The 21,554-nt window shown below is 49.7% G+C and overlaps 1 protein-coding gene across 1 annotated transcript in view; it reads right to left on the bottom strand.

Moving 5' to 3' along the window:
* Window positions 1-21,554, bottom strand: part of TGS1 (trimethylguanosine synthase 1) — a 1,067,587-nt gene that overhangs the window by 523,970 nt on the left and 522,063 nt on the right. The gene's annotated exons all lie outside the window — the stretch shown is intronic.

Below are 21,554 nucleotides of genomic sequence, written 5' to 3'. Positions count from 1 at the left end.
TGTGCTGCTGTACATAAGCAGACAATATGTACTTCCATCTGCTGGAAATATAGTGATCTATCAAGCATTTAACCCGCCATGTGCCAGTAGCTCTTCTAATCCTGTTTTTTACTCGCTTTCTGGTACTTGTAGTTTTGCATTTACTATTGATGGATGCAATCCAACAAGGACCTGAATGCAAAACACATGGCGTACAAGTGGCTTGGGACAACCTTGGGTTTCCACTCGTTACTGGATAGTTCAGTGGAGACCTGTGAAGAGCACCTAAGCGGTGGGGAGTGCCAAGCACAGTGGGTGCAAGTGATAATGAACACAAGGACAGGGGAATGCTAGTTAATGGAGTACGGGAACCAAGACATGGACATCTTGCTCTGTGGGCCTAGGGATGCCAGTGGACCTCACTAATGATACCCAAGCAGGCAGAAATGTATGACTCGGGTTGCTGTGTTGTACTGCTGATCAGAGAATATTGCTTTGGCATTCTAGATTGGATTCTGCTAACATTTGGGGTCAGATAGATCTGCAAATATGCTTTGGTCACAAAACGAAGACATAATTAAGATCCTCGCGAGTGGTTTACCTGCATAGAACACAGTATTTTGACTTCTCTTCCTTCTCAGCAGAGGATTTCTCACATTGTTGTTTAAGTGCAGGAACAACATTGATCCGTTGCTGTACATTTCAACATTAAAAAAAGTGAATGAGGGTATATTTTTGGTCTCCAAACAATGTTTTCAGATTTTACAGATCCCTCTGGACTATGGTTAAACTGAATGAAGCCAAGTCGATTTGTTCCCGAGCCGTTGCCACTGCCAGTCAGAACTGGGCGCCGTCACATGATCGTTTCCGCTTTCAGATGTGCGGCATCATTAGGGTTCCCCATTAATGGAAGTAAATGCATGGGCGCCATTTTAGGAGAGGACAAAGGTGTTTGACCACCCCATCCACCACGCCTATTTTTGTTGCACACCATTTTGTGACATGCATTTGGCTGGTGCCTCTTTCATTTAGTCATGACCCCCGTCCTCCTCAACATTCTCAGCAAAGTCAACAATTATAACTAATAAAACAATTGTACATGAAACTCCGTCTACACTCGCTGGTCCTGGGTGATTATCATTCCATCAGTTAGTGAACGTGGGCATAACCGCGCTGCTAGATCAGATGGTTCCCTTTGGGGGTCGCACCAGGCACTTCTGAGTGGAGGATCTCTCCTGATGGAAGGATTTGATCACAGCATCACACCATAATACCCTGTACCCTGGGCGAGTAGTCTCCTTCAACACCTTGATGAATTTGCCACTCCCACCTTTTAGTTTGCTTTCTTCAGAATGTCAGACCACAAACCTTAGTCTTGCGCATCCTACAGATTATTTATTTCTGTTATTGCTATTATATACCCTGCTCATACACTCATTAATGGTTCATCCCTCAGTATTACGCGTTAGTGTCTATCGTCCATTAATATTTGATGTCCCCGCTTTCCTATTTTCAGTACTGCACTGCGTCTTAAGCTGGTGCCACCTTATTTCCATCATTTCGTCCCACTCAATCCTTTGTCAACTTTAATGTATGCCTTCTAACTCAAGTTTCTGACTCTTATTAACTCAATGATAGAATGTATTCTAAAACATCGCATGAATGTTTGGATAATTAGCACTACGATCGCACTCTTCTCAATATATAATTTTTACGAAAATATTTGGATAAAAAAGCAGTAATGTTCATTAAGATACTATTTGCAAGGGGCAAAAATGATGTTTTGAAAATGCAAAATTTTAGGTGTAAAAATCGGAAATGATTTGGGACCTCAGCCCTCGAAAGCAGGAGTGCTTCTGCACACAATTAACAATATAATACATTAGAATCCTTGGTGGGGGAACAACTCCTTCGCATTGGCCAATTTGCAGTCTATAAGACTTTTGCTTTCTATTCCTCTGAAAAGCGTGCAGTAACATGGCTTCACTGCCCTCTAGCGGCCTAAGCGAAAAATACAATTTCCTACAAATACCGTCCATTTTCCATTTGCTAGTTTAAAAGAGTGAAACGAATTTACTATAAATAAGCATGACAGCATGACTTCTATTTTTATTTTTGTAATTTTATTTTTCATGTTTTCTTTCAACTTAAATATTCCACATGGAAAATCTAAGCCCCCCCAAAAAAAATATAATTGTTTTTAAATTATATTTTTACATGAACAGTTTTTTGTTTGGACATGGGTTCAGATACATGATTGGATATGATATGTTATTTATAACACGCTTAATACCCAGAGGTTTCTAAGTGCAGACCCAGGGATCGAACCTGTTGTGCTCCGTGTCATCTTGCTTCCAAGGAGAGCACTTTGCCCCTGAGCTATCCTCCCGAGATACCTTTAAAGAGCTCACCATTGGTCGTACTGTCGTTATGGGCCCTGTGACAATCCTTGGAATTCGTCACTTCTCCATGAGGGGGAGCCTCTTCCCATGGGGCCAGGGAGGAGAGGCCTCTACCTGATAGTCTCCCTGGGAGTCATACTTAACGGGAGCATTTCATGGGGAGGGATCCCCCTGTGGGAACAGGGACGACTATTCAAGGAGAATGTGGTATACTCCCCCCTCAGCTACTCCACCCTTGCCTTGTCACCCCATGTACACTAGCCAGGTTCTCCCAAACACTACCATCTGTGTGAACATTGCTAGACCATACTCATGTCTCTCTTAACTAATGGCTGTAACCAGCGCCTTGATGCCTATGGGTTTAGTGCACTCCATAAATGCATAAACACATTTAAAAAATCATAAGTACTGGGACGAGGAAGAATCTGGTCGACCCAAGGGAGTAGTATAAGCACTGGGATGAGGAAGAGTCCAACGAACGACTGTAGGACAGGTACTGAGACGAGGAGGCAATACAGAAGCAAAAAGAGCCTTCCCGGTATCACTTGTTATCATTCGAGTGGTTCCAGAATTCCTATCATTTCAAACAGGAGAGGAAGTTCAGCCCTCCATGGTGGAGCCCCAAGCAAGTCGGCAGTGTGGCGGAGAGAAGCAAGGCAGACCGGAATGCTAGAAGTCAAATCGTCTCTCAAGGGTCTGAAGTGGAGCAGCTGACTTACTGACGGAGGAATATGGACCGTGCGGTCCGCAATGATAAAACGACCCAGAGGGAACCCGTAGCTGCAGAGCCAATGTAGCTGGAACGACTGGCGTCCACAGCAATGCTCCCTGACGATAGGGGCCAACACGGACCAGCCGGTGGGGACAGAAGAGTCTAGTTGTCCAGATAAGGAGGCCGGAGCTACCCTGGGAAGAAAGGCTGAGACAATAGCCTGGAAAAGAGACTGTGGGAAGCGGATATGTGAAGCAATACAGGTCTGGGACCCGCACCCACAAGACTGGAAGCCAAGTCTTAATTGGTGAGAAGTGTACAAATCATAGAAAGACGCCCAGGGAAGGGAGTCATTCCCCCTGCTGTTGTGATCTGTGAAGTAAGCCTGAGAAAACGCCAGGGGAAGGAAGTAATTCCCTTGGCATTGTGAAAACACTGAGAGCAAGATACTTGGAGAAGGGAGGCATTCTCCATGACCCCAATAGTGAAGAAACAACTAGGGGCAATAAGGAATATTTATGTTTGAACCGGACCTTTACCTTTTGAGTTTGAACTGAGAACTTTACTGCTTTTTAGCATTACAACCTGGAACTTTGTTTTATGTCTTGGAATGGAATTGAGACCTTGGCAAGGGAGTCATTCCCTCAGATCCGTTGTGCAAAAGAAGGGAGCCATTCTTCTGGACCAAGATCATCCACTAATCTTCATTTTCGTTTTAAGAGTAAGGGACAGAAGTAGGTTTTTGACACAGGACAGTGGACTCTTGATTTACACTGACATCCTGACCGAATACTTAGTAATGAAGTTGAGGTAGGGAAACCCCTCTTAGAGTTGGGGAGAGGTAGGTTTTCTCTTTATTCCAGGTATAATATAGGATTACGCCAACAACCATGCCACCTGCATTTCAGTCCGCTCCTTCTGCACCCGTACAGCACTCATACCTTGTTAAAGGTCCTTGCGTTTTCAGGAACCATAACTCCCTGTACTGCACTCAGGCTAGTATATAGCTATATTAAAGAGGACTTTATGATCAAGATGAGTGCTCAAATCTACCTTTTAGATATCAATCACATTTCAAAATAAAAAAAAAACATATACTACATAAATGACAATTTCAAGGTATTAAAACCAGAAATGACATAGGAAACCATTTAAGGTTTCTATGGTGAGGCTGGGCTGTGTTCGGAGAACAACATCATATTCAACAGGGAACTTTCGGATGAAATAACACCAAATGGATGAAAGTTCCACAGCCTGTTTTCCTTCGGTCACTAACAGTCTACTGTCAGAGGCTGCATAATAAAATCTCAATGATAGCTCCAGAATCATTACTAACCTCAAAGAAATACGTGAAAACGGATCATTCAAACCCCTTTACTTTGGCTCTCTGGTGAACACATAGGAGGACATTAAAAAAGGACAAAGAACAAGTGGGGAGAGATCAATGAAAGAGTTCGGGAAAGGGAGGAATAAGGGGCAGACAAGAAAGATTGGAGGGCAAGAAGAGCCATTTAGGGGCAAGGAAAGACACAATGAAGACAGATACAGGATCTGGAGAAAAGTACGTGGAGACCATCCGGCAGGAAATGTAAAATGTTGCAGCATACATGCAAATCTTGCGGCACAAACTTTCATTTATTGCCATATTTTCGAGGCACATTTTTAGGAAAGAGGGGCAGTGTGCAAGGGTAAATTTTACATTTCCTGCCACAATATCCTGGAGGGTATGTGATTTATCCTCACAATAGCACGGGATATACTACTTCAGGCTCCAACCTCTTGTGCTCAACTTAATTCGGATACGTAAACAATGTTTTTTTACCATGTTTATCCATGGAAATATTTTAAAGTTGACTTTTTGCAGGACAAGGAGAATGGAATGCTGGGCAACTGGAACCAGCTTACATTCTTATTTAATGGACAATGGGAAATTAGCCAGCACACTGCTGAAAATGTTAAACATGCTGCAGGAGAATGGGGGCGAGAGGGGTAACCCGAGGCCTCATGTGAAGTGTATCTGCCATCAGCATTATTGACCACCTGTGAACTGGCATGGACAATTTAAAATGGTTTCTATCACCTACAGAGTGATTCATAATAAGGACCAATTAAGCCATTAACCAGGTTATGAAAGGCCATTTATTAAGACGTTGCTGCTCATCGCTCAAAGGGAAGGCTATGCAGCACATTATAAGGCAGGTCTTCCTAAAGTGCAACGTCTTCCATGGATCTCTGAAAAGACCATAAATGGGTGTCCCGATGTTAAGGGAAGTCATGTTTCTTGGGAGTTCTCCTTTAGAACATATAGCGACATGTTCTACACCATACTACAAAAGAACAAGTTACTCTCTTACCTGGTAACGTTCTTTCGATGGGATGGTCCGACGACGTATTCCATATCTATGACATTAATCACCACAGCTGAGCTGCTTTGGTGTCTGCGTCCTGCGTTGATGACGTCGATACGCCGCCCTCGAGGACGGCCGACGTCACTGGATGTTTTAAGTAGGACGCACGACGCCCGTAGCCTCAGTTGTAGTTTTTTCCCAGAACGTGTGGCACCAATCTTCTGCCAGTCTGACCACACAAAGCCTTGCGGAAACATAAGCTGCAATCGCATAAGAAATTCTGTAGCGGGGAAGGCAGGGAGGGAGCGATATGGAATATGTCGTCGGACCATCCCAACGAAAGAACGTTACCAGGTAAGAGAGTAACTTGTTCTTCGAGGGGATTGGGTCCTCCGACGTATTCCATATCTATGACAGATTCCCAAAGCAGTACCAATGCAAGGAGGTGGGAAAAGAATTTAGAATACAGAAATTTAGAATGACCAATCAAATCGCAGAGCAAAGGACCGCCTTGCCAAAGGCCAGATCCTGACCACGGATGGAATCGAGGGAGTAGTGACGTACAAAAGTATGGACCGAAGCCCAGGTGGCTGCATCACAGATGTTACGAATAGGAACACCCCTCTGTAGGGCAGTAGAGGCAGCCATACCTGTGGTTGAATGGGCCCGCAAGCCGACCGGTGGGTCCTTACCCACCAAGCGGTAACATTCAGAAATTGCCATAATAATCCAGCGAGACAAAGTCTGCTTAGTCACAGCTTGTCCCAAACGCTTTCCAGCGTAACCAATGAAGAGTTGATCGTCCACTCTGACCCGGGACATGCGCAAAATATAAAAGCTTAAAGCTCTCCTAGGATCGAGCCTATGGAGCCTCTCCTCTTCCTTACCAGGATGCGGAGGAGGATAAAATGCCGGAAGAATAACCTTCTGGCCTAAATGAAATTCCGACACCACCTTCGGAAGAAAGGAAGGAAGGACGAACTCTAAGGACAACCCTGTCCTTATGAAATACAGTGAAGGGTGGCTTAACTGAAAGTGTGTTTCACGCTCACTTGGCTCCCACAGAGGCGTCGATCTGGACTGGACTGCTGCAGTCTCCACCAATGTGACGCGTAGGGCCGAGATGACGGACTGGACTGGCCCACCTAGCTTCGTTTGCTTGGCCCGTAGGAATATTCTTCTGCAAATGGAGAAAGGGAATTAACCACCCGTGGAGTTGAGCGTAAATCCCCCACCCCGTTGTTCTCCCCACTGATCACCTTGTATGTCCCCTCTTATAGTCTCACCTGATGATTTGAAAAGATGAGCTCTCCATCCTGCATTGAGCGCAGGGGCGCGTAGATAACCAGTTGCTTCACTGGCTCGAAGGAATTGGTGAGTCCCAGGACAATATTGACTCCGATATTCCCGGCAAGACGCCGTAAGTATGTATTTCGTAAGAGTTCAAATGTCTGACTTTCACTCTTGTCCGATTCCTTGCAGGTTGCAGCGAGTTCCTTGTGGCAACCGGTAATATTCTGGTAAGGATTTGTATTATCCAACACAGTTCAATAAAATAATGTCCATATGTAACCTGTTGCTTTCTCCCTTATTCAGGTGCTGAGAGTAAGTATGAAGTCTCGGGGAATAATGCCTCCGGTGGTAAAATCAGGTAAGTCTTTTGTGGTGAGGAGGGTTCCCCTTGTTATCCTTTTGTTTCCCCTTGGGGGCCGGGGTTCGGCTAGAATGCAGTGGAAGCTGCGCCGACCCGTGAAGAGGAATAGTACCCCTGGTGGTAAAATCAGGTAAGTCTATGGGGGGTATTCCTCTGTGTATTCCCTTGGCTCACCTTGCTGTTCTGGTCTTCTCCTTAGGTGCCGGAGTGCGGGGGGAACATGCAGGAGGATGCGGTGAAATGTGAAGATGCTGCGAAGGCCGGTGAGTTCAGCGCGGCGCTGCAGCAGGCGAGGCGACACGCATAAAATAACTTCTTTCTTCCAGCTCGAAGGCGCGATGGATCGGGAATTCAGGTAAGGATCAAAGGTATTGCTCTTGTTCTAACTTTTTCTCCTTCTTTTTCCCTTTTTCTAGGAGCTACAAACTCGAGGCGGGCGTGGCAGAAGACTGGATGCAGACTTGCAGGCACGGTGAGCGTTACGCTGCTGGATGCAGAATAACGCAAAGCGTGTGCTGCTCTTCGGGCGTGGTTTAAATAGCCTCCAAAGTAGTTCCAGGTAAGTATTCCTCCCCAGCCCCACCCGAGTAAAAAATAGTCCCTAGGTAAAATAGTCCCTTCCAAGCCTCTTTTGGCTTGGAGCTCTTGCAGCATGGTCTGCAGCAGGTAAGTTTGCAGCATGGTCTGCAGCAGATAAGTTTTAATCTATGAGCCTTGGGCCTATGGTGCCAGGACTGACTCTCCATATGAGCCTGGCGCCATAGGCGCCAGGACTGCACCCAAATAGCCCCTAGCAGGGGTTGTTGGGCTTGTTTGGGGTAACTTGATGCCTGCTTCCGGGGTTGCATCATGACAAAGTGCCTGTAACTCACTCACTCTGCGAGCGGAAGTGACCGCAACCAAAAATACAGTTTTAAGAGTTAACAGTCTCAAAGGGCACAAATGCAAAGGCTCAAACGGAGCACCCATCAGAAACTTGAGGACAAGGTTCAAATCCCAACCGGGCACCTGGAAAGGTGACGGAGGGAACACATTAGTGAGCCCTTTTAGAAACTGAGAAATTAAAGGGATTTTAAAAGAAGAACACTCTTCAGACGAGCGCTTAAATATGGACAGCGCCGCCAGGTAACCTTTAACGGTACCCACTTGCAAGCCCTTGTGGGCTAAAGAAAGCAAAAAAAGACAGAACCACAGGAATGTCGCATGAAAACGGATCCACATTCTTAACCCTGCAACAGTCGCAGAACTTTCTCCAACGGCAACGGTACAGGGACTTTGTTGCGGGCCTTCTGGCCGAAAGCAACACCTCCATCACGTCTTTAGGGAGGTCCCAATCCTTATACCTCAACCTTTCAGAAACCAAGCGTGAAGGTTGAGGGATCTGACCTCTGGATGGAGAGCCTGACCCCCCCCTCCCGTGAGAGCAGATCGTCTCGGTAGGGAAGACGAAGTGGAGGGCAGATGGACAAGTCGAGAAGGTCCGGGTACCACGTCCTCCGGGCCCATGCCGGAGCAATGAGGATCATCTGGGAACCGAACCTTCGTAACCTCCGCAGCACTTGCGGGTTGACGGGGACTGGAGGAAACGCGTACAGCAGTGGGAATGACCACTCCACCACAAACGCGTCTCCTAAGGCTCCTCTTGGAGGAAATTCCAGCAAGCAGAACCTTTCACACTTCCGGTTGACACTGGAGGCGAAGATATCCACTTGAGGGATCCCCCAAAGGGCGAAGATCTCCAGGAGAATCTCCTGAGCCAACTCCCACTCGTGAGAGATCGCGCTCTGCCTGCTCAGAGCATCCGCCGTCTTGTTTTCGTCTCCGGCCAGATGAACTGCCGAGATCGAAACTTCCTGCTGGATTGCCCAGAACCAGAGCTGCATCATCCTCCCTGCACAGAGGAAGTGACCCTGCCCCTCCTCCCCCTTTTTGTTGAGGTAGTGCATGGCCACTGTGTTGTCCGTCAGGATCAGGACATTCTTTTCCTCGCACAGTCGGCAGAAAAGCCTTCACCCCAAGTACTCCGTGACCCTAGACATAAGGCGCCTACCAAACTCCACCTCCGGAGAGGTGTGCAGACCACTGGCGTCGTGCAGGGACTAACGCATGTCCTCAATCTGGCTATAGCCCAAGAGAATCTCACAAGATTCTACTGCGTCGATCGGGACTCCAGCGTATCAGGAACCATGCCATCATCAGAGCCCTCATCCACCTCCGAAATGTACTTAAGATGGTGGAAAGAGGGCACAGAATGGGGAACAAAGCCATGCTTGACCTTGGCCAGAGCCTTTCTAGGGGGTTCCACCGTGCCCCAGGGTACCCCCTTCGAAACAGTCTCGAAAGGCGTTGAGTGAATCGGCGTTGGCGCTGAACGCGGCGCCGACAGCATCGAAGGCGTCGACACAGGCCATCGAGGGCAGAGCCCCAAGAGTGTCCCTAGACATCCTGGGCGCCGATGGCGTTGACGACTTCCTCCGAGGCTAGAACGATTCCCCTTGTCCGAGCGGGGCCGCTCCCGCGAATCGTGCCGACCAACCGAACCCGAAGGCAATCGAGCGGTGTCTCTAGTCCGATCACGACTGACCCCACTCGGAGGCACGGAAGGACCAGTGCCCTGCGATTCGAGAATCGCTAGCATTTTCTTACCGAAGGAAGCCCATTCCTCCGGTGTCGCATGCTTGGTGGGAAAAGCAACCCGCCGACGAGCGGAGTCCTCGGATGATGACGGGGAAGGCGACCAATGACAACACTTCCGGGAGTGCCTCGAAGAGGCAGAGGAGTGGCTGGACCCACTCCGGGAACGAGACCCACTGGACTTCAGACGACGATGCGGAGAGTCGCCCCTCGAATCGTCCGTCGAAAGCCCCACGGACTTTGACTTCCAGGGCTTGGACACCTTACCGACCGACAGTTTCTTCTTGCGCTCCCGCAAGGCTTTGGACGTAAGCGAATGGCAGTCGACACAATCATCAGTGTCATGGGCCTCCCTGAGGCACCAGAGGCAGGCGTCGTGCGAGTCCGTCACCGACATCTTGCACCCGCAGTCCCCGCACTTCTTGAAGCCGGGACGCGGGGTGGAAGAAGAGGTAGACATCTCGAAGGACTATAACTTCACAAACTAACAGCTTCAAAGAACCGAAAGAACAGAAACTCCAAAGAGTCGAGGCGTGCTGATATCTCCGAAGCGAACACGTTCGCCGAAAAAACGGAACTGAGGCTATGGGCGTCGTGCGTCCTACGGAACAAGTTACTTACCTGAAACTGTTGTTCGCCAGCATGGGTCTGGCATGGATTCACATGCTCATGAATATTCCCCGTCGTCAGGCCGGGAATCCTCGGTATAGAAAAAAATCAGTATCAGTTTCGTTTCTGATCTGTCTTTCTTAGTAGTAACCAATCACTGGTCTCTGGGTCATAATGCCCCCAGCCAATGACTGCCCTCTCCCTAAACCCCGCCCCTGGCAGCCATCCTCAGATTTGGTAGCATGTAAAGTGGCAGTATGACCAAGTGAAGAGCCGCAGAGGGGTAGGCGGGAGGGTTCGCATGTGAATCCATGCCAGACCCATGCTGCGAGCAGTGTTTCTCGACCTCTCACGGCCAAGCCCCACTCGGGGGCGCGGACGGCTTAGTACCCTGCGACTCAAGAATCGCCTAGCATTTTCTTCCCGAAGGAAGCCCATTCCTCCGGCGTCGCACGGCTAGAGGGGTAAGCGACGTGCCGGGCAGAGTCCTCCGAAGAGGACCTGGAAGACGACCGGTGTCGGCGCTTCCGAGAATGCCCGAAGAGGCTGAGGAGTGGCGAGACCGACTCCTAGAAGGAGACCCACGAGACTTCCGACGATGACGCGGAGAGTCACCCCTCGAATCATCCGTCGAAAGCCCCGCAGACTTCGACTTCCGGTGCTTGGACACCCGACCTACCGACAACTTCTTCTTACGTTCGCGTAAGGCTTTGGACGTGAGCGACTGGCAGTCGATACAGTCATCCGTGTCGTGGGCCTCCCCGAGGCACCAGAGGCAGGCGTCGTGCGAGTCCGTCACCGACATCTTGGACCCACACTCCCCGCACTTCTTGAAGCCCGGACGCGGGGTCGAAGACGAAGTAGAAGACTTCTTCACACAAAGGATTTTCACAAAACGAACAGGTTCGAAGAACCGAGAAGAACAGAACTCCAAAGAGTCGAGGCATTTAACCGAGAAACACGAAGCAACACGTTAGTGGAAAAAACGGAACTGAGGCTACGGGCGTCGTGCGTCCTACTTATCACATCGGTTGACGTCGGACGTCGTCGGAGGTCCTCGACGACAGCGCATCGACGTCATCGACGCAGACGCCAGGAAAAAAGTTTCCGAAGCAGCACAGCTGTGGTGATTACATGTCATAGATATGGAATACGCCGGAGGACCCAATCCCCTCGAACAACAGTTACAGGTAAGTAACTTGTTCCTTCTCCAGCATGGGGTCTGGCATGGATTCACATGCTCATGAATAAGAGAATACATAGCAGTACACACATGCACAACCACAGGAGGTGGCAACAGGCTCAACATTAAGCAATACAACAACTCAACATTAAGCATCTCTTACCTCCTCACCAGGCTCACCTTAGGCGAACAGGTTGCGCAGCACCGCTTGGCCGACCCTGGACTCCTCGCTGGAGTCCCGATCGACGCAGTAGAATCTTGTGAAGGTGTGCGTCGACCTCCACGTCGCAGCCCTGCAGATGTCTAGCAGGGGCACACCAGACAGGAACGCCGTGGTAGCAGCGATCGCTCTGGTCGAATGGGCTCTCGGACGGCCGGGAAGCGGTTGGTTTGCCAACCGGTGACAGTGCATGATGAAGCCGGAGACCCATCTGGAAATGGAAGTCTTCGAGAGAGTCTTCCCTTGATTCATAGTCCCAAAGTTCACAAACAGCTGTGACGTCTTCTGAAAACTCTTCGTGCGGTCCACGTAGAACTTCAGCGCTCTAGCTACATCCAGCGATTGCAAAGTCCTCTCGGCCGGCGACGAAGGCGACGGGAAGAAAACTGGCAACACCAAGGGCTCGTTGAGGTGGAAGTCTGACGGCACCTTGGGCATAAAGGAGGGGTGCGTCCTCAGCACCACCCTTGTGTCATGAAAAGTCAAGTATGGAGGCTTGCAAGATAGGGCCTGGATATCTCCCACTCGTCGTGCGGAGGTGATGGCCACGAGGAAAGCGGTCTTCCATGACAGAAACTTCAGAGGCGCCAAATGCATAGGCTCGAATGGGGCCCCCATGAGCCTGGTCAGCACCACATTAAGCTCCCACGCCGGGGCAGGAGCCTTCACCGGCGGGAATGATCGGAATAGTCCCTTCATGAATTCTTTCACCAGGCGATGAGACCACAATGATGCCCGTCCCGTAGTCCTGGTATATCGGGAGATTGCAGCCAGATGTATTTTAATGGAGGCGTGAGCCAGTCCAGCTTTGGCCAGCGACAGTAGGTACGGCAGTACTTGAGGGGCCGTAATCCGCAGAGGGTTAATCTTCTGTGCACGGCACCAGACAGAGAACCTCTTCCATTTATGTCCGTAGCACTTGAGAGTTGAGGATGCCCAGGCCTTTGCAAGAACCTCTCTGCAGTCGGCCGGGATGTCGTACCCTCCAAACTCTAGTGCTGCAGGAGCCAGGCCTGCAAGTTCAGCGACTCTGGGTTGTGGTGAAGAATGGCGCCTCCTTCTCTGGAGAGAAGGTCTGCGTCGGTCAGCAGCTTGACTGGTGTGGACGTTGACAAGTCCAGAAGGTCAGGGAACCAGATCTGTCTCGGCCACGCCGGTGCGACGAGGATCATCCTGCACCGGGACCTCTTGAGCTGGTTGATGAGCCGGAGCAGCAACGGCAGCGGAGGGAATGCATAAAGAAATAGGCCGTCCCAGGGGAACGAGAAAGCATCGCCCATGCTCCTCGGCTGGGGGAACCTCCTGGCGAACCTCCGGTACTTGGAATTTGTCGCCGTCGCGAAGAGATCGATTTGGGGTTCGCCCCATCATCGGAAGAGTCGATCCACTTGATCCTGGCATAGTTCCCACTCGTGGCACGAGCGCAGCTCCCTGCTGAGTGAGTCGGCGATCGTGTTTTTTATTCCTGCCAGATGAAGAGGTACCAGAAACATCCGTTGGGCGACGGCCCAATGCCACAGATCCTGGGCTTCCGTGGATAGGGCCGGAGACCTGGTTCCGCCCTGTTTCCGGATGTAGAACATCGTGGTGGTGTTGTCGGTGAAGATCCTCACCACCTTGCCCTTGAGGGACGGAAGAAAGGACCTGGGGGCCCAGAACACTGCGCGGGGCTCCAAAATGTTGATGTGGAGTGACTTCTCCTCCGGGAGCCAAAGGCCTCTCGCGTGAAGATCTCTGGAGTGCGCTCCCCAACCTTCCAGGGAGGCGTCCGTCGTCACGTCACCTGGTGAGCTGGGATCTGCAAGTCCGTGCCCGCCGACAGATGGGAGCGGGTACCCCACACCGGATCGCCTGAGAGGGATCCTGTCCTCGAAGCTGCCCGTCGACTGGACCCAGCGGGTGTCGAGGAACTCTTGTAAGGGGCGCATCCGAAGCCTGCAAAGGTGCACCAGATAAATGCAGGAGGACATCATCCCGAGGAGGGACTTGATAGATCTTACCCTGGCCATGTCCGTGGCCAGCAGACGCTGCACCTTGCCCAGAATGGTCATGGTCCTTTCCTCCGACGGCGAGGCCAGCCGCGCCACTGTGTCGAGCTTGGCTCCCAGAAACTGGGCGACTTGCGAAGGAACCAGGTGGGATTTTGGAAAGTTGTTGGAGAATCCCAGGTCCGTGAGCAGCTGGACGGTCTTCGCAGTGTGCTCCACGGCGAGCTCCCTTGTTCTTTGCCCGGATGAGCCAGTCGTCAAGGTAGGGGTAGACGTGGATCCCCTGTAGGTGCAGCCGCGCCGCCACCGGTGCGAGGCACTTGGTGAACACCCTGGGTGCCGACTTCAATCCGAACGGGAGGGCCTTGAACTGGTAGTGCCGCCCTTGGACCACGAACCTGAGGAACTTTCAGTGTCTTTTTAGAATGGGGATGTGGAAGTACGCATCCTCCAAGTCCAACGAGGACAGGAAATCGCCCTCCTCCAGCTGTCCCAGCACGTGCTGGAGGGTGACCATATGGAACTTCTGCACCTTGATGTACTTGTTCAGTCGTCGTAGGTCCAGGATGGGGCGCCATCCTCCTGTCTTCTTTTTTATGAGGAAGTACCTTGAGTAAACTCCAGAGCCCCGAAGCCTCTTTCGGACGAGCTCGATGGCACCCTTCTTGAGCATCGCCCTTACTTCCAACAGTAGTTGAGGGACGTGATTTTCCTTCCTGGCCACGGGTGGAACGCGAGGGCACTTCTTCTAAAACTCGAGGGCGTGCCCTTGGGCCAGGGCGTCCAGCAACCAACGGTCGGTGGAGATGGACTCCCACACGCTGACGAACCTCGCCAGCAGGCCTTCCACCGGGGTGCTTCTGCGGGGGCCCGACCCCACGGTCGGTTCAATCTTGTTTGGAGGCCGCCTTGCCTCCTTGACCTCCCTGCCGACGACGACGGGCACCACCTGACTTGCCGCGTCCCCTGTAGGCTTCCTGGGACGAAGATCTTGGAGGCACCTTGTCTGCCTCCGGAGCTCCGAAAGGAAGGCCGTCGTTGTTGGAGCACTCCCAGTGCCTGGGCAGTCTGTCTGTCCTGATGGCCTGAAGGGACTCATGAACCGCCTTCCCAAACAGGTTGTTCCAGTCAAAGGGCATGTCTAAAACCTTGGTTTGTATGTCCTGGCAGAAATCCGTGGCCTTGAGCCATCCTCGTCGTCTCAAGCAAACGCCGTTGCCCAACTGACGGAAACCGGTGTCGGCGATGTCCGTTGCCACCGTGATGGCGTGGTCCGAAGCAATCTCATCCTCCTGTAGGATTTCAAGGGCCTCACCCTTTTTTGGCGTCCGGAAGGAAGTCTAACAGAGGGGTGATTTTGAACCACAACTCCCTGTTGTAGCGGGCTACGACAGCCAGGGCGTTGGCCGCCTTAATAGTCGTCGCTGCGGATGAGATGATCCGTCGTCCCATCGTGTCCAACTTCCTGCCCTCGCCGTCCTGCGGGGAAGTTGATGTCGAGGCCGATGCCCCCCCAGCTTTCTTCTTTGCCGCCGCCGAGACGACCGAATCCGGGGTAGGTTGTGCCCGAAGGCACAAGGGGGAAGCGTCGGGGACCCGGTACTTCTTCTCGTACTGGTCCCTCTTTGCCGGCGCCGTGGCAGGGTTCTTGAGGAGGGCAAGCCCCTCATCCCAGATGTCATCAAGAAGCGGTACGGCGAGGACCGTCTTCCTTTTAGCCTCGCGCCGTTGGTAAAGAAACCCTTCTTTCTTCTTTTTTTCTGGGCAGAGCTGGAAAAGCTCGGATGCCCTGGAAATCATGGCATGAAAGGATCCAATCTCGTCGGGCGGGGACGCCTGAGCAGGGGGCGACGGGGGACACGTCCCGTCGTCTCCTCCGTCGTCATCTGTACCTGTCGTAGCCGTATCCGTGCCTGTATCATCCCCGTGGGTAGTAGACCGGGGGGGAAGGCAGAGCAGGTGGGAGAGGTGGCGTAGGATGCGTCGTCCTCCTCTTATGCGGTGGGCTTTCCGAAGGTCCTGGCTCCGTTTCCCCCGTTGGGTCTGGCTCAGGTACCTCCGTCGGGGGAAGGGGCAACCTTGTCCTTATCTCCGAGCATAAGGACTGAATCGCTGACAAAATGGCCGCCGAAGTGTCCTGCGGTGCCGGAAACGACGGGCGCGAGGGCTCTTGAGGAGCCTTGTCGACGACACCATCGCTCTCATCGTCGCCCTCTTCGGGATCCCTCCCCATGGGCTGGGCCCTCTTCCACGCCTTCAATGAGCTCTTCTTCACAGGTCGTGTCCGTATCCACGATGGCCACCAGCCCCTCCGCCACTTTTTCCAACGAGGACTTCGTGGGGGTCTTCTCAATGGGCCTGAAAGACGACTCCCTCCGCGGTGGTAGGGAGACTCTGGGTCCTGAGGGCGCCTCCACTGGTGTAGTCTCCACAGGCTGAGCCAGGGCCGCGGCGACATCCTCAATCGAGGTCTTAGCAGGGTGAATTAAGGCCATCATCACCTTCTGGACGCCTGGGGCCTTCACCTTGGGGGAGGGTCCAATCCTCGCTCCACCTCTGCTGGAATCTTCGAGATCGACCGGGGCCTCTCCAGAAGCTTTGCCGGGTTCTCGGACTTCCTCTTACCCGAGCCAGAGCGTTGGCTCGTGGTAGATGGCGCCGGGGAGGATGCGCCTTGCCTGGCAGCCAAGGAGCCTGACCGTTCGGCGCTCCCGGGGACCGCGGACTCGCGGTGCTTAGACTTTTGTTGGGCCCCCGTTGCCGGGGCGCCCTCACAGGACTTAGAAGACCACTCGGACTTCTTTTTCTTCTTCTCGCCTGACGGGCTCTTCCCTTCCAGCCAGTTCGCGAGACGGAGGTGGCGATCCTTCATGGTCCGCTCCGACATGTTCCCACAAAACGCACAGTTCTTCTCTGTGTGCGTCTTGTCCTCATGGAGACAGTAGAGGCATAACGAATGCTCGTCCTCCTTGAAAACATACTGAAGCTGGCATCCAGGGCAGGTCCTGAACAGCTTCCCGGGCGTCGATCTTCCTTTCTCCTGGGCCATGTCCGGGGTAGGCCTCGGAACTTCTGGAATCCTCCAAAAGCGTAACTCAACGAAAACTTCACCCTTGAGGGGCGTATAAAACTCCGAAACGGATCCCCGTTGATCGGATGTAGAAACGGTGGAGCTTGAGGCTCTATTTAACCGAAAAATGAGAAAAATCTCCTGAAAAAGCGCGAAAACGCAGCAAAAGCTCGAGAGCTACAGCACGAGGACTCCCAACACTTGAACGTGTGGTAAAAATCTGAGGATGGCTGCCAGGGGCGGGGCTTAGGGAGAGGGCAGTCATTGGCTGGGGGCAGTATGACCCAGAGACCAGTGATTGGTTACTACTAAGAAAGACAGATCAGAAACAAAACTGATACTGATTTTTTTCTATACCGAGGATTCCCGGGCTGACGACGGGGAATATTCATGAGCATGTGAATCCATGCCAGATCCCATGCTGGAGAATTACAACATCCAGTGACGCAGGACGCAGACGCCGAAAGATTTTCCGAAGCAGCACAGCTGTGGTGATTAATGTCATAGATATGGAATACGTCGGAGGACCCAATCCCCTCGAAACTGCACGTCCCCGTTTTACATGAAACATTATTTAACATTACAGGGCATTCTTAACTTTGGGCAGTAGCCATCACAGCAGCCTTATTGCTTACGTATGTATATATGTTTGTATATCTAGATTTTATATAGCACACACCTAGCTGGGAAGCAAAATAGGCTACCCTGGAATTGTGCACTAAATGCATACCAGAACTGACCCACATCTTGTGCATTAAAAGTGTAGTTTACAGAGAAGCTATCCACCTTACAGAGAAGTTATGTTTTTAGCAGAAGATGAATTTCACCTCTAGCAGGTTCAAAAGGTCTACATCGAAAAAAAGGGATTACCTAAAGTAAGAGTGCTAAAGTTCAACCAGTCAAGATGTTTACCGACAAACAAGCACGGACCAGACATCGAAAAAATGGAATAAGGTAGGTTAAAGTACATGGTTGGGGAAAAAGAAAGGAAAAGTTTAAATATTGGAAAAACATTTAAGATAAGACCCTCATAATGAGATGGGTGGTGTGAGGGGTCAGAAATGCGAGACGGACAAGTAGATCAAGTGTTCCCACAAGTAGTCATTTTATTAAACAATAAGGGCGAGACAAACGCCAAACTTTCCCTACCGAGCAAACTAAAAGCTATAAGAAAATTACCTAATGTCCAAAGATCTCTGTCCCTCACTCTCATACATACAACAAAACCGTATAGGAATTGTCTGACTGTTCAAACTTCACAAAATAACTTTTAGATTCAAATGAAGAAATTCTAAACATAAATCCTTGTGTCCAGGGTTGAATCCCCTTCCCCTGGATCAGCTAAGGAGGTTTCACCAAAAAGTCAAAAGCAGGAACGTTCTTCCAATAGACAAGTTCCACTTTGTATGACACAAAGATTCATTCCATAGGTTCTTCACTTGGCAATATAACCGTCTTATTTTCCAATCAGATTTCTCACTCTTCAAGGCAATGATTAAAGAATTCACAAAATGCTGTTTGATAAACCAAAAAGATGACTTCTTCATACAATAAGTCAATACAATATGCAATTTAATTATACTTTTTTCTGAAGATCAACCACTCTTCATCACATAACATTTCTTCTTCATAGCGACAGTTTTGTCAGGATGATTTCACCACAGTTCAATGAAGCACACCAGTGGATGTGTCACTTTCTTTCCACAACAACCTTCTACCAAATTGCAACACTTCACTGTCTCTTCTTCCTGGTCCACTCGCCTCCCAATACTAACCACTAAGTGTTCCTTTCCTGGTGCACTTCCCTACTAGGGTAAAACTTCAACAACTACTATCAGTACTTTGTGGTGAGGTTTCCCACTTTCCACACTTCAATCCCAAGTGGGGAAAGCCAAATCAACAACTGTCTCATGGATACATCTTTTTATTTCCAACAACCACAATGGTTTAAATAACTTCTTCTACAAGGACGCAGTAAACAATGACAATGTTTTTCCCACTGATATATTTGCCCCAGACAATGCAGAATATATTTCTCTCCTGCTTGATTGCCGTCCCAAGGAAGGCTTCTATTCAGCCGTCTTTGGTTTCCTTTAATTGCCTTTCTTTGGCTAAGGCAATGCTGGTTTCAATATTGCTCTACACTCTGTTTAAATATTGTCCCATTTTGGCTTTGACAATGGTTGTTGCAATATTCTTTTACTCCATCTCTCTTAATTTAAGTGTTGCACTCAAATTGCTTCAATTCAATAGTTCGGTATTCAAAGGGTTTTGTTTGTGCCGGTGATCTGTTTCGGAGTGCCCCGGGGTTACCTGACAGAGGCCAACTCGCTGGTATCTGCGTGTCGCCGCTGGACCCGCTGCTCCTGTCTCGTATTACGTCGGGTTCGCACAGGCTTCCGAAAGCTCTGGTAGTGTTCCATTTGCTTGCGCCTCCTGCAATTGGAGCAAGTTCTGCTCTGCTCGCACTCTGGTGAACGCCACCCACTGGAGCAGCACGCAGGGCCAGGAGAGCTTCTCAGTCCCACGGGACAGCTACTAGTAGGGTTGCTTCCTACTGCGCAACCGCTGCATTCAGGTTTCCAGACCTCTGCTGCTTCAACACATTGTACCACTTTTAATACAGTGGTGGCAGCAGCGTTTCCTTCTGCCTCCTGCTGCCTCCACTGCAGCTTTCTAATGGTCTGCACCTGAAGGGGCTTTACAGATTTAAAAGTCCTGCTCAGGTGTGGGTCATCGGAACCACCACACTGCACACTACAGTTCTGCACCTCTGAGCCACCCCACCTTCATGAGACTTGAAGTCCCAAATGTTCAAATTCATTTTAATTTCATGATTTTCAACTTTACAATATGCCATTAATAGGGTGTGTTCATTAGGGAAATGATTTAAAGTGTTCTCCCACTCTTCCTGACCTGACCCTCCTCATGTGATCCTTCCACATACCACCTCCCTCCAGTGTCAGGATCAGGTAGCGGCTGCGATTCACCCACGCCACATGAGAAGGCGTCCAGTAAAGGGTTTCTGGGATGATCATCTCTGATTCATCACAGTGGTAACGGTAAAAACGGTTGGTATTTCAAAGGTATTACCCAAGTTGACCAAAAGAAATTGCTCCAATGAGACATTTGATCGCTGATTTGATGGAATACGATCACAGAGGTTAAATCTCCCATTCGAACGGCATTATAGTGAACAAAGGGAGCGGGGGCTGTGGGGGTGTCCCCCCACACTCTTGTTCACTACAAGGTCAGCAGGGTTACGGGGGTGTCCCCTGCACCTGGCTGCTTAAAGATTATTTTTTGTAAGAAAAAGGGACCCTGCAGCGTCGCATCCTACCTCCGTTAGAGGGACGAATCCAATGCTGCAGGGATGCAGAAGGAGCAGTGGAGGCGGCGAGGAGAAAAAAGGTAAGTAGGGGAAGAGGGTGTGGGGTTTGGGGTATGGCATGACTTGGGTTGTTTTGCCAAAGTGAAAACAGATCTGTGGCGAAATTGGCTACGGTCAATTCCGACGCAAATGTTTACACTGCAGTCAAACAACCCAAATCCATTTAAAATAATGGCTCTTTATAATGACAGCTTGAGTGTAGGGCATGAGGTATTTACCTCATGTATCGTTTTGGGCAATCCCCCCCCCCCCATGCACAAAATTCAGCATGATTAGGTATTGGAAATCTACATAGGATTTCTGCACAATTCTACCTCTGCTCACAAGGTGGAGGTAAATATTTAAAAAACCTTCAGCATATTCTAAATGTTTTTGTCCATTAAGTGAGTAGTCTAGCATCTCTTCCATTAAGGGCAGTAACATTTTAGATGGGGACCCAAAAGGACTAGTTAAAGTGTAATCGGAATGTATCTATTAACACAGATCACCAACATCATCTAAAACAGAACAAAACAAATGTACATAAAATACATACTTTAGTAAATCTTCATCTGAGTGCTGCCTTTACATAATGTCAAACGCTTTGTGAATGTACATAGAATTCATGGTATAGAAGTGCTGTGGGTGGGTTCCACCTTGCACATGTTTTGGTTATGTAGGAAAGTTCAACTGTTTTGGGATGGGTTTTCAAACGTATGGATTTAGTATTGGGTTTCACTGTACCCCGGGTTCTGCTGGTTGGTGCGCTGTTTCTTTCCCTCCAATCCTCGGATGTCTCCTCGTAAACTCTTCTGGGATTACAGAGCTCCCTTGGTGTCTTAAGAAACAAATCTTAAAGTTCAGGAAGAGTGACACTAGCCCCTCTGTTGGTGATTGGCTGCTGGGTTTGTTGCTCCTTTCTTGGAAAGAGTGTCTTTCAATGCGAAAGAAAAACACCACAGACACAATGAAATTTGTAGTGCTTTTAATGATCTGTATGTCTAACTGCGCTATTGCCCCCCCCCCCGTTTATCTGTCCGTTCTATTTCCTATGTAGTCGTTTGCTTTGTTGATCTAATGTATATACTGTACCTATTTGCTTGAGATGTCTGTAATTCACTTTGTTGCTTCCTTTAGCTTTAAAATAATAAAACATTATTTAAAAAAAAAAATCCTATTACAGTGAATCTTCTTCTAAATGCTGCCTTTACGCAATACAAAACATCACATTAAAAGTCTTCATCATTTCAGGACATGAACATCAACATGGCATAGGTGCATGTTCTTATATTTTTAATAAAATGCGGCCCAAGCCATTTATTTTCCTAAAATTAAATCGAAAACAGCGAATTATTAAAAAATTATCTCTGCCCCGGCCAAAAAGA

The sequence above is a fragment of the Ambystoma mexicanum genome, chromosome 5q (assembly GCF_040938575.1).
Source record: "Ambystoma mexicanum isolate Mex_15411 chromosome 5q, UKY_AmexF1_1, whole genome shotgun sequence".
Taxonomy (NCBI): Eukaryota; Metazoa; Chordata; class Amphibia; order Caudata; family Ambystomatidae; genus Ambystoma; species Ambystoma mexicanum.
Note: the sequence above shows the minus strand (reverse complement) of the source record. Positions and strands in the feature narration are given on the sequence as shown.